The sequence below is a fragment of the Camelus dromedarius genome, chromosome 22 (genome assembly GCF_036321535.1).
Source record: "Camelus dromedarius isolate mCamDro1 chromosome 22, mCamDro1.pat, whole genome shotgun sequence".
In the NCBI taxonomy this organism is placed as follows: Eukaryota; Metazoa; Chordata; class Mammalia; order Artiodactyla; family Camelidae; genus Camelus; species Camelus dromedarius.
In genome coordinates this window covers 31276931-31289504 of record NC_087457.1, presented here as the reverse complement: position 1 = coordinate 31289504, position 12574 = coordinate 31276931, and positions in this window count along the sequence as shown.

Sequence of the window (12574 nt, the reverse complement as noted above, 5' to 3'; positions counted from 1 at the left end):
TGGGAAGTTGGGAACTTGAACTTTTTTGCCACCAACTTTGCCCAAATTGAATTGGATATTCCTTTATGTTCTACAAAAATCAATGAGAATCAGTGTAAAATCTATTTATCCTCCTCACCTATTACATTTTTTTCTTGACCTTTACACTTTCCTGGTATCAGAAAACTCCATGGAGCTAACAAAATGTCTAAAATTTGGCCTCACAATTTTGTCTGGTAATAATATTATCACATTGCTTCTTTAATTACTTTATTTGTCATCCTAAAAGTTGATTTGGGGGTGAAGGCATACATCTTCTCTCTTTTTCACATTCACATACTTTCCAAACTTACACCCGTTTCAAATCCTGTTTTCTTAGACATATGGAGTCGTATAGAAATAGACATACATAAATTTGTGTGCAAAAGATTCCCAAAGTGTTACTCCTCTGTAGCACAATGAAACACCCGCAGATCTCAGGTTCTTGTACATTCGTGAAATGTGCATGTTCTATAGCAGAGAAATCCGTTTTTACAAATTGACACAGTATTAGGGAAAGGTGTATAACTTGCAAAATATTTCAAGAGTAGTGTTTCCATCTTAGACTTGTTGAATTTTTCTGTGAAAGAGGACAGATTTATGAACTGCCTTAGCACACATGATGAACAGCTTAATCTAGTATCTCTTACTTTTAACCAGCTGCCTGAGGCCACACAATATTCTGGAAAGAAACTGAAAAAGATCAGGGAATTTGTTTTAGCCTCTCCCACTTCCCCAAGACTTGTTAGGCATTAAGTAAACCTTTGTGTTTCAATTTCCTTGTCTTGTAAACTTGATAATATTCGCTCTGCTAATCTCCTACAGATCTGAAATAGATCCGCACTTGTTACAGGGTTGGCAGTGTTCTGAGTACTTTACATGGGTGGCAGTGGGGAAATGGTGATTTATATTACTGCCCTCAGGTAGAGACTCGTACAGTGGTGATACAAGCAATCTGATGAGATTTTTTAGTTGGTTTTTTAAATAGACTTTTGAACCTCAGGGCAGAGTAAGTGTCATTGCATGTCATTGAGAAAAGCCTTTTTTTTTTTTTAATCTGTATCTATTGAACAGCAAGAGCGATGGTTTCCCATCTAAACAATAAGCAAAGAATATAGAGTGAGGGCTGTTCCCGCCCCTTGGCTCACTGGGGAAAAAAAAAAAGAGAGATAGAAAAGAAAAGGCTTGATAAGGTGCATTTGCTTCTGGAGTTTTGAAAACCATGTCTGTGTTTCTCAGCGTCCCCCAAGGGATCTCAAGTTGGTTGAAAATGAGGTCTCATAGAGTCGAGTCAGGGACTGACCAGCAGCTGGGGAACACCAGGAAGTCTGGCATCTCAGCCCAGGCCAGGGTGCCTGGCTGACCCCACCCACGGGCTGAAATGCACAGTAACTCACAGAGGGCTCCCTGTAAACAGATGTCCGTATCCAGCAATACATGGATATCTCCCGATGCCAAGATGAGATGTAGATTCCTCACAGTCGAGAAACTACCTACCTGGGTGAATATAAGGTCTGGGATGACTGAGTTCTTTCACGGTTGGCCAATATTTATTTTTGTCATCAGACACATCTTGCCTCAAAAGAGATACAATCATAGTGTAGAAAAAGATTGTATTTGGGGCATTACTGAATAAATAAAATGAAAGACATGGAGGAATCGTGAATGCATACGACTCCATGAAAGAAGCCAATCTGAAAAGGCTATGTACTGTAGGATTCCAGCTGTGGGACGTTCTGGAAAAGGCAAAACGATGGAGACAGTAGACAGATCAGTGGTTGCCAGGGGCTGAAAGGATGTGAGGAGGACGGATGTCACAGGTAAAGCACAGAGCACTTTTCAGGCGGAGAAAGTACTCTGTGACGCTGTAATGATGGATACGTGTCGCTTCCTGTATTTCCAAACACAGCCTGTATGACATCAGGAGTGAGGTCCAAGGTAAACTAGGGACTCCGGGCGATGATGTGTCGCCAGGTTCATGAGTTGTAACAAATGTGCCCCCTGGCGGGGGTGCTGCTCCCGGGGGAGGCCCCACGTGTTGGGAGGCGGGAGTGTGTGTATTCGGGACATCTCTGTACCGTCCGGTCAGTTTTGCTGTGAACCTTAAACTGCTCTAAAAATATAGTCCTAATGAAAAAAACAGGTGACAAATTGTGTTATTTCTGGAATATGGTACTTCTTTACTGTCTTTATAGGAGACCATTTAATTTAAGGGAAATAATGTGATTTTCTGGTGAGGAATAGAAGTATATTGAAAAAAGAAAAAAAAGAAGTATATTGAGAGATTTCTGGAATACCTTTATAGAAAAGTAAAGTGCATTTTATATTCCTATAAGCTAAGCTCTGAATAAAAATTTCAATTGAGAAAATAAAATCTATGCAGAATTAATCGAAGTGAAAAATTCTGGATAAAACTAAGGTGGATATGTCAACTTCTTAAATGAGCTAACATTTTAAAAGGTAACTAAAATAGATTACAGATAAGAATAGATTTTCCTGATCTGTTGAGAATCCGTTTTGTCACTTCCATGGTAACTGAGAGAACTATTAAAACATTTAACTCAGTTTCAGTATTTAAAATGTGTTGATTACTATGTCATAACGTTAGAAATAATTTCATTACCTTTTTATACATGTGGCTATTTTTCTTAAATTATTAATGTTTTGTAATGTCTAGCAATGTCAGTGTGGAAACCTAGAGAAAGCAAAAAGTGTAAATTAATACCTACAGACTTGTTGTAATAATTGAGTTAGAATTTCTTGAATGAATCCACACTCTCCACCCACCCCTCCCCCAATACAGTGGTTTCTGTGAAATTGAAATAGAAGAGAGCTGGGACAGAAGGTGGAAGGGACTGGGTAGGGAGAATTGGTAAATGAAAGCAGAAGTGAGAAAGAAAAAGGAAGATTTATGTTCTCTATTCAAGGGGAACATAACTGCTAGCCGGGTACAGTCATCTCCAGTTTAAACTACAGTCTATCCTGGGGCCACCTTTGCAAACACCATGTGGTTTGTCACCTCTAGATCTCCTTGCAACGGAGGAATTATTTTTATTCCCTAGTTGAGCTGGAAACTGCAGGGTTCCATCATGCAGAGAGGTTTGAAAGTCACTGATGTTTTAGTGACTTAGTTAAATTTTGTATAACATTTTGTTTCATATAAGAAAAACAGCTAAGAAAATCTGTCACCGAAACAATGTATTTAATAATGGGTAAATGATTATATTAATAATAGCATTATTGCATAATTAATTTATAATTATATTAATTAATAATTAACAAATAGTAACCACATATGGATTATCATATAAATAATATAAATAAACATTGATTAGGACAAGTTGACTCAGAGAAGACTCTAAAAAGGAAGATGGTTCAAGAGAGAGAGAAGTTTCTCTAAAACAAAACAAATTCTGATAATAATATCTTTAAAATGATCCATGTGAGCAAGACATCAAAGCCAGGATGTTGACCGCATGGGAAAATCTCTGAATGGGCACCGACTCGTGTGTTTCACACCCGAGCGGTGGAGGCTCCCCATTAAAGCAGGGTGCGGTAATCTCTCGGAGACACGAAGCTGCACCTGTGGTTCATGGTCTCTGACTCACGGTTTAAGAAACCGACTTTGATTTTTAAATGCGCACTTACAAAACCAGGACTAGTCAGGAGCATCTGGTGTGTTCTGCCACTAGCTTCTTGTAGAGCACCGGCTACGCACAAAACCGCAATATATTACTGATGGTACCCTGCTCTGCGTGACTGCTCGCCACACTCCGTGCTGGGTGCAGCGGGGTACACAAAGGTGATTGATACACAGAGAAATAATCAACGAATGAGGTGTGAAAAGATATACATTAGCATGTCTATGATGCAGTTGCTAATGAAAATACAGCTTATGAGATACTACGTGCAGCATGAGACCATTTTTGAAGTGTGTATCGTAACAAAATTTAAAGCCTGTCAGGAAGGTTGCATCAGAACGTTAACCGTGAGTATGACTTGGCGATAGAGTTAGAGTGAATTTAAAATCTACTCCTATGTTCATTTATTTTCTGAGTGTTATATAATGGAGTTACATTCTTTTTATAATCTGGTTTGATATGAAAATAGTTTCTGAGATGATGTGGCATTACTAGAAAGGTAAGATATCAATAAAGTGAGGAGGATGGGACAGGCCAGCCCCAGGCAGGAAAGTGTTGTGTGGGGAAAAGGCAGCGATATTCAGGGGTAGTTGAGGTCCAGCCCAAAGTAATCAAAATCTGGGCAGTGGTGGAAAAACCCTATGGGGATTTCTGTGGAGCACTTAGAATGCTCAAAGGATTCTGCTTCTGATCCAGAAGGCAACGTTGTACATGCTTAGGCAGGTAATAGAGTCAGAGTAGTGTTTTAGGAATATTCCTGTACTTGTGGTGATTAACTTGAAATATAGTGGAAAATGGGGGAGAGGAGCCTGGATAAAATAATGCTAAGTTATTTGTTCTTTACTGAGAAGAATAAAGGATCCTTAATCAGGTATACAAACTAATTTGAGAGACAAGCCAGCTTTACCGAGGATAAGGAATAAAACTAATATAATAAGTAACATCTAATTGTACTACATTCTCCCTGAATAAGAGACCTAGGTGTTTCTCTGTAGACCTTAGGAAAACAGCGCCGGTTACACAGGAGTTAGTTTCCATATTCTAGGTCTTCCTTAATAAAGTCTTTGCCATATAAACTAGTTATAAAAACTAGTAAAACTTCCGTCTCGTAAACTGACAGTGTTTCTTTGACTGGCACTTTGGATTGCTAGTGACTTTGCAATGAAATAGAGCTTTCAGCCCCACATGAGTGCTAAGTAGCTTGAGTTCTTCCACTGGAAATACACTGGCCAACCGAAAAGAATAAGCAAAGAATCAGAGAGAATTTGGACAAAATATCCAAATAGGAAAACAATTTGCCTTTGCCTCTTGAAAGCTAATTTTAAATTTTATCTGCATTTGTGTGACTCCTCAATATATAAATGGTCATTTTTTATTAATAATCAAATTTCTAATTTTTGAATTCACCTACATTTCCAAAATTAGAAAATTTCCAAAAAAATTGAAAAACTTGTCTTCAATTGGGAAATAAAATTTTAGAGTTCTCCTTGGTAATCTCAGTAATCTATTTCCCAAATCCTTTCAAGCTTCTCTTTTTTTTCGCTTTCCAAATGCCAATGATGGAAGCCAGCTCTGTGCTTCCAAATTTCTGGAATAGTTGCGGATGAGTCAAGGTAAACGCCAGCTTTCTGGTCTGGTCTTGTACAGTTATTTTGGTGGTAGTTTTTCATACTCGGGGCTTTTGAATCCATTTACAGGAGAAATGCAGCTTTTATTCACTTTTATTGTTTTGGAGAAAATTCACTCAAGCAAGACATGTTTTCCTAAGCATCTTTTTTTTTTTTTTTTTTTCAGTATCGGTGGAAAAAAACCCAGAAACATCTGTTTTCCTTCAGATCTCTGTGACTTTCCACATCCATTCCTCAGTTATTACCAACAACTGACTATAAAGTAGGTGATTTTTCTAGGATGCTCTGTACAGAAAAACAGGAATAAGTAAACTCGGGAAGAAGACATTTCTGAGCCCATAAGACACGCACTTTGGATTGGCAAGCAGTTCTCAGTTCTTAACCAAACTGTGACTTTGGTTAACTTGCGATTTGAATCTGGTTTGTGCTTATCTCACTTCAACAAGCGGTGCCCATGCTTTCCAGGGTGGAAACGTCTGGGAGAGGTGAGAATGACGCCGAGGGCAGCATTATGGCCCAGGGGTTTGTGTGAGACCTGGGGCCTCTGCAGTAGGAGATGACTATTCTGAAATTTTCCAGACGCTCCATTAGCCTAGTTAACGATCCTAGAGGAGCTACTGAAATTGTCCCCAAATTTCATCAACAGAATGGGAGTAAGTACACTTAACTACCTCACTGGCATTTTCTGAACCATAACAAATATGGGTATAACTCACTTTATAAATTAACAGAGGAAGAGGTATGATTAATACCAGAGTCCATGCTTCAAAAAAATAAGATGGTTCTAACACTAACAGAACCTTTCCAGGGCTCATTGGCATTACAGTTGAAATCAAATTTACCAGAAGTGTATTATTTTATCTCTTACACATGTCAAGTTCTCCCACTAAATATACACTGATATGAACTGGTGTAGGCCAACTCCATAAATACTGGTATACCCCAGATTAAATGTAAACACTCATCTGCGGGTGATTTATTGCTCGGCCTTAATTTGAGTATTACGTGAAGCAAAGGTTGACACACAATGGGTGCTCATAAAAGGATACGGATCAAAAATGCTGAATACCTGAGGTGATGGGGTGGACAGTGTGTTCATAGCTCACCTGTAATTTTATAGAAGGGCAGAGCTTGGGGGTCTCTTTTGCATGCTCACTAGGTAAAAAAGCATAGGATGAGATTTTTTAAATACTTATCAGCGCAGAAAATTTTCATAAAACCCCTATGTAATGTGTATTATTTCCTCCTTTCCTCCCCAAATGTAGTGTGAAAATGGCTATGCCTGTCTGCAGAGTTGGTCAGAGGCAGAAGGGGACCTCAGAGTATGCTTTCTGACTCTGGGACTCAGACCCCGTTGACAGGCCAGTGTGGACGAGTGAAGCTGGCGATCAAAATAGGGAGAGATGAAGGCAAGTGAGTGGATCTTCCCCCCTTTTTTTAATAACGTGGTTCACTGACGTTAGGATGACTCATCAGGTCACCGTAACACAGGGAGGTGACAGACGCGGGCCCGGCCCATCACAGGAGCCTGTTGGAGCTTTCTCCAGCCAGTTGCCGAAGACTAGGTCACAGCGGTTCTAAGCATGAGAGGGGTTCTCTGCGGGGAGTCAACTGCTGCTGAGAACAGCCCTCCAGGAGGAAGGGAATTCTGCCAGCAACGTGAATGAGCTGAGAAGCGGATTCTTGCCCAGACCCCCAGGGAGTCCAGCCCAGCCAGCATGAGCCTTGAGGGGCCTGAGCAAAGGAGTCAGCCCTTCTGGACTTCCGATCCATGGAGGTGAGTCAATAAGGAGGTGGTGTTTGAGGCTCAGGTTCTGGTCATTTGTCCTGCAGCAATGGAGACCTCATGCATTGGGTGAAACTGTTTGCACTTGGGGACACACGACACTGTTCCTCACGATACAGTCATGAACTTGGTTGCCTCATTGGAAAGTTGCATCCATTTGTCATTGTTTTTTAGGATGAAGAGACTTGCTCATCTGGAGTCTTGTTCCCTTTACGCAAGCAGGTAGGCATGTGCCGGGCGGGTCAGAATAGTAAGTTGATTGTCACCTTTTAAAACATTTTTACAAAGAGGACATAATTTGTTTTAAAACCTAGTATTTCTTATATACACCAATCATGAGCCATGTTTTCAACAAGACCTGGGCGATGGTAGCCTGCTGCCTGTCCGATGCACACGTGTGCATCTGTGAAAGGAAAGGTGTTACCGCGGAAAAAGCATCTTCTGTGCTGTTAGGAATTAAAAATGCTTTGAATCCACTGGACTATCTGGCAACTTTGCTAGAAGGCTTGTTTCCATTAAAATGGTTCGGGCTGAACCTTTCTTTGACAATTTAAAATTCCTTTCCGCTCTCCCTCCTCCTCTCTTCCAGCCTCCTTGCTTAAAACATCACTGATATTTTGGCAACTCAGGCAGACTTGACTACTTGCTTACATTCTGTCAGGCGTCTGTCTAATAATCACACAAAAAGATCCCGCCGGGCACCCTTCCCCACGCTGCCGTTGTGCGCATACTTGACTTTCCCTTATTCCTCCTGAGCCGCGTGTATCACACGTAGCGCTAGGCGGGCTCGGGACCCGTTCCCAGGACCCCCACGTCCCATGAGAAGCCCAGGCTGACATTGCTGAGAAGCGCCAGCAGCATCAGTTGTAGTGCTCATGTCTGTTTACCTCTCTGACGTTTCTTTTGTCACTTCTTCCTTTACTTCTGTCCTCTATGATCTGTCCTCGTTTTGGTTATGAGTGCTGGGTAACAAAGCGTCCTTGTTTATTACTGTAAAACTGCGATAACTGTCTCACGGTGCCTGATGCTATGGGTCAGGAATTCAGGGAGGGCACAGCAGGGGCAGCTCGTGACCACCACGTCACGGCCGGAGCCTCTGCTAAGTTTCAAGTATCTAAGGGCTGGAGTCTCCTTGAGGAGTCTTCACTCATGTGTCTGGTATCCGGCCTGGGGTGACTCAGAGGCTGGACTCAGCTGGGGCTGTGGACAGGGGCACGTACCCGCGGCCTCTCCATGTGTAGCGGAGGCACACGCCACGGGAGGGGGATCTGGGAGAGAACGTCCCAGAGGCAGTGTCCGGGGAGGGAAAGGCTCAAATGGCCCAGACCATAAAAACCGGTGGTGTGAGTCACCCAGCTTGGAAGCCACAGAGCAGCACCTGCTCTGCCCTCCATTGACCAAAACCACCACAAGCCCACCCAGAGGTAAGGGCAGGAGCACAGACTGCATTTCCTGAAGGCAGGGTCGCCAAGCACACTTCAGAAAAGCGTTTTGTGTGGGATGTAGTTGGTGGCCATCTTCAGGAAATACAGTACGGCAAATTTGACCTCAGGCCACAATGATTCAAACCTCACAGCTGCAAATAAAGTGACTCTCTCTTGGGACACCCCCCACCCTACCCTGCCCCACAAAGTCTCATTCTATTTTTGCTTCCATCTCAGGCGCAAGGTCCAAAATCTAAATCAGGTTGCATGGAGATAAGACATCTTGAATGCAGTTCCTTGAGTGTGGTGTCTCTCAGTGTGACCTGAGAACAAAAGAGACAGGTTATCTGTCCCCAAAACAGCAAATATGCAGTGGTCAAGCATTTAGGATGACCGCAGTGGACCCTCTTATTTAAGGACAGAATCACTGTCCCATAGCAGTTCTGAAATCCAGCAGGTCCCTTGATGAAGGCTTAGACCTACGGCCTGGAAGAGGTGCTCGACAGACTTGGGACCATCCTGGGCTGTTTGTTCCACCCCCTAACACCTTCTTTTTCATAAGCTGTAGCCCATATTTACAGCTGAGCAGATTTTTGTTTCTTTATTTTTGTTTTTCTCCTGCATTTTGTCTGTAGAAGTTCAGAGATTCAAAGACTTTTAATTTTGTACTATCTCTGTTCCTTTTTGTCTCAGCAAATACAATTTCTTTAAAACCTCTGTGGATTTGTTGTATGTCAACTTATGAACCTCACCCTTTAGACAAATCTATATTCACGAATCTCTTAGAGATAAGCCCATTTCTACATTGGACCCTTTGTGCAACTTCTGTGGAATAACATCCTTAAGATTTAATTAAAATCCTAATTTGTTCCTTAACAGAGGCAGCTGAAGAGCATTCGAAAGCTGTCCGTCTGAACATGTCCACGGGTCAGGAACGTCCGTCCTTCTGAGGTCTTCTTGAGGCTTTCACAGTCGTACCTAAGGTGTCATCTTTACTCAGAGTCGTTGTTTTCCTGCTAGCATTTGAACCAAAGATCCTTTCTTATTTAAGATCCTTCTGTTCTGAATTGCTTTCTTAAGCCCTTTGTAGTTGCTCTCGATACCTGAGGGTCGTTCGTCTGTTAGCTCATCTCTCTGCTCTGCCTTCTGCCACAACCAGCTAGAGGAGCCACACACGCACCCACTCCTCCCCTAAAGCCTCCTTCCCCAGCTTACAGAGGTCACTGGTGTATTTTTTTAAACTATATTCACATTTTATTTCTTAACCTGGATGGCAGGTACATGGGTATCTGTCATATTCGTCTTTACATGGTTTGGTGGGATAGATTTAGAATAAATATTTCAAAGCTAGCATCGCAGCCCTGGCGTAAGGGGAGATAAGAAATCAGGTCTAATGAGGCCTCCCCGCCTGGGGCGCCTGCGGGCTGACAGCAGGTGCTGGTTTCCCCGTCTCCCCAGCTCTCCCTTCCTGGGGGGCCTGCCTCTGTGTGCCAGGGCGTGTGGTGCAGACGCAGACTCACAGAGGCTGTGCCGGGCCCCTCCAGTCATCTCGAAGAAGCAGGCTCCCAGGGCAGGGCTGGGTTTGGTGGAGGAAGCAGCCCGCATCCTGCCCTGTCCACCGTAATGTACATGTTGGTGTATTTCCAATTTTCCCCAGGACTGAGGCTTCCTTTCCTCTAGCTTCCAGTGACAATCTCTTCAACCTCTTTCGAACCTTCATGGACTACCTTTCTCAGGGCTGCTGCTTTCCTGTCACGGCTCTCACAAATTATCACAAGCTGAATGGGTTGAAAACAATAGAGATTCCTTCTCTCGCAGCTCTGGAGTCGAAAATTAGTCTCACTGGGCAGAATCCAGGTGTCGCTAGGGCTGAGTTCCCTCTGAAAACTCTAGCAGGGAATCCATTCTTTGCCTCCCCCAACTTCTGTGGTTGAGGCTGATCCCTCCCATCTCTGCCTGTTGTCACATGGCCTTCTCCCCTCTGTGTATTGTGATGGCTTTTAAGTCCCACCTGGATACTCTATAATCCGCCCTCCCCCATACAAGATCTTTAATTTCAGCACGTCTGCTAAGAACTTTACATAATGAAATAGTCTAGGATCCAGGAATGAGGATGAGGGTATCTTTGGGGGGCTGTTGTTCAGCTTACCACAGGCTTTCCAGACTTCTGCCTCACACAGAGTCTAAAAACAAATGCTGCCTGTTTTAGGTTTTGTTTGGCAGTGCTTCGTTTCCTGGCACCCAATTCTATTCAGTTTACTATTACTGCATACACAGAGCAGTAATAGTAAAAAAAAAAAAATTTTGTAATTTGTTAAAAAAAAATCCTGATCTTTTTATTTTCCTCATAGACTCAGGCAGAGCGCAGCAAGATGTCTCATCTCTGCTCCATAGTGTCTGGGGCCTCTGTGGGGTCAATGTGATGGGGCCTCTGTGGGGTTGATTGGAGTCACACATCTGTCTGCATCTGGGCTGGGATGACCAGTGTGTGGATGGAGCACCAGTGTGTGGCTTCTCCATGTTGCTCAGGCTCCTCCCAGCGTGAGAGCATCTGGGGAGCCATGTGATCCCACTGTGCTTTATTGGCTGAACAGTGAGTCACACCATCATCATCCCCACCACCATCATCATTCTCACCACCATCATCATCCCCATCATCATCATCACTAACATCATCATCACCACCATCATCATCACCACCATCACCACCATCATCATCACCACTAACATCACCACCACCATCATCATCACTAATGTCATCATCACCACCAGCATCATCATCACCATCACCACCATCATCATCACCACTAACATCATCACCATCATCACCATCACCACTATCATCATCACCACTAACATCACCACCACCATCATCACCACTGTCATCATCACTAACATCATCATCACCATCATCACCACCATCATCATCACCACCATCACCACCATCACTATTGATATTTTTGTCCAGTCCAGGGTGGCCACAGTTCTGTAGCAGCAAGGGGTCCAGCACCTTCACTTCTGCAGGTGCTCCTTTCCCAGTGGGTCCCTTGGTTGTGTCACCTGTGTGTGTTCTTGATTTGTAGGCTCTCTCCCTGCTAACATCCTGGTTTGTTCCATTTCTTTGGCGTGTAGGAGTATCCTGATAGCTTTTGTTTGGTGGTATGTGACCCTTGAAATGCTCTTTGTGTGCTTTGCAGTCAAAACTCTGTTCAGCTGAAACTGAACATTGTTTTCTGTTATTTATAACGACATGGGAGCAAGATTAGATCTCTCACATCATTATTTCAAATTTGGCAGATTCTTGAACTGCATTTGAAATGATTAGAAGAAAAAAAGCCCTTTTTGAGCAAAATACTGCTTTGTTCTGATTTTGGAGTGCTTTTGCACTCAGAACAACTAAAATATGTATGTAAGTGTATCAAGAAGTTGATATTTCTGAATTCTAGAAGTTGCCTTACTTCTCTTCAGCTTTTGAAGAACAGTGTTCCAAAGGACATTTGACTTGCTACCTGGACACAAACCCTTAAAATATGTGGGTCAACAAATACTGAAATAAAGGGCTGATGCAGGCAACTGCAAACTAAATAAGAAGAGGGTAGTTACTGATATCAGACAATGTAGTTCTTTAAGATGAAAAACACTGAATAGAATGCTGAATGAGGATATTGCATAAAACATTTCCATTCCAGTTTGACATAAAAGCACATCACTTTAAAGGGCAAAAGTATCTTCTTCATAATTAAACAAGTAGTTGAAATTAGTGCCCACTGACCATGTACACAAACAGGTGCCAGATGCTTCTGTTCAAACTATACTCATTTGGGAATGTTCTGATCCTGAGCAGCCTGATATTCTGGTGTCACTTGGTAGACAGCTTTGGGTATAGTATTTCCAGTATAGAAACAGATGAATACTTATGACCAGTGTTTCAATTTATTTAATGCTGTAAATGATAAAAATATACCGAGTCTCATTTGTCAATTGCATGGCTTTTGAACAGTGCCTTAAACTAACTTGTCATTCCAGTGACAAATATCCTGTACATCAATGCAAGACACACTCACCTCCCAAATGACA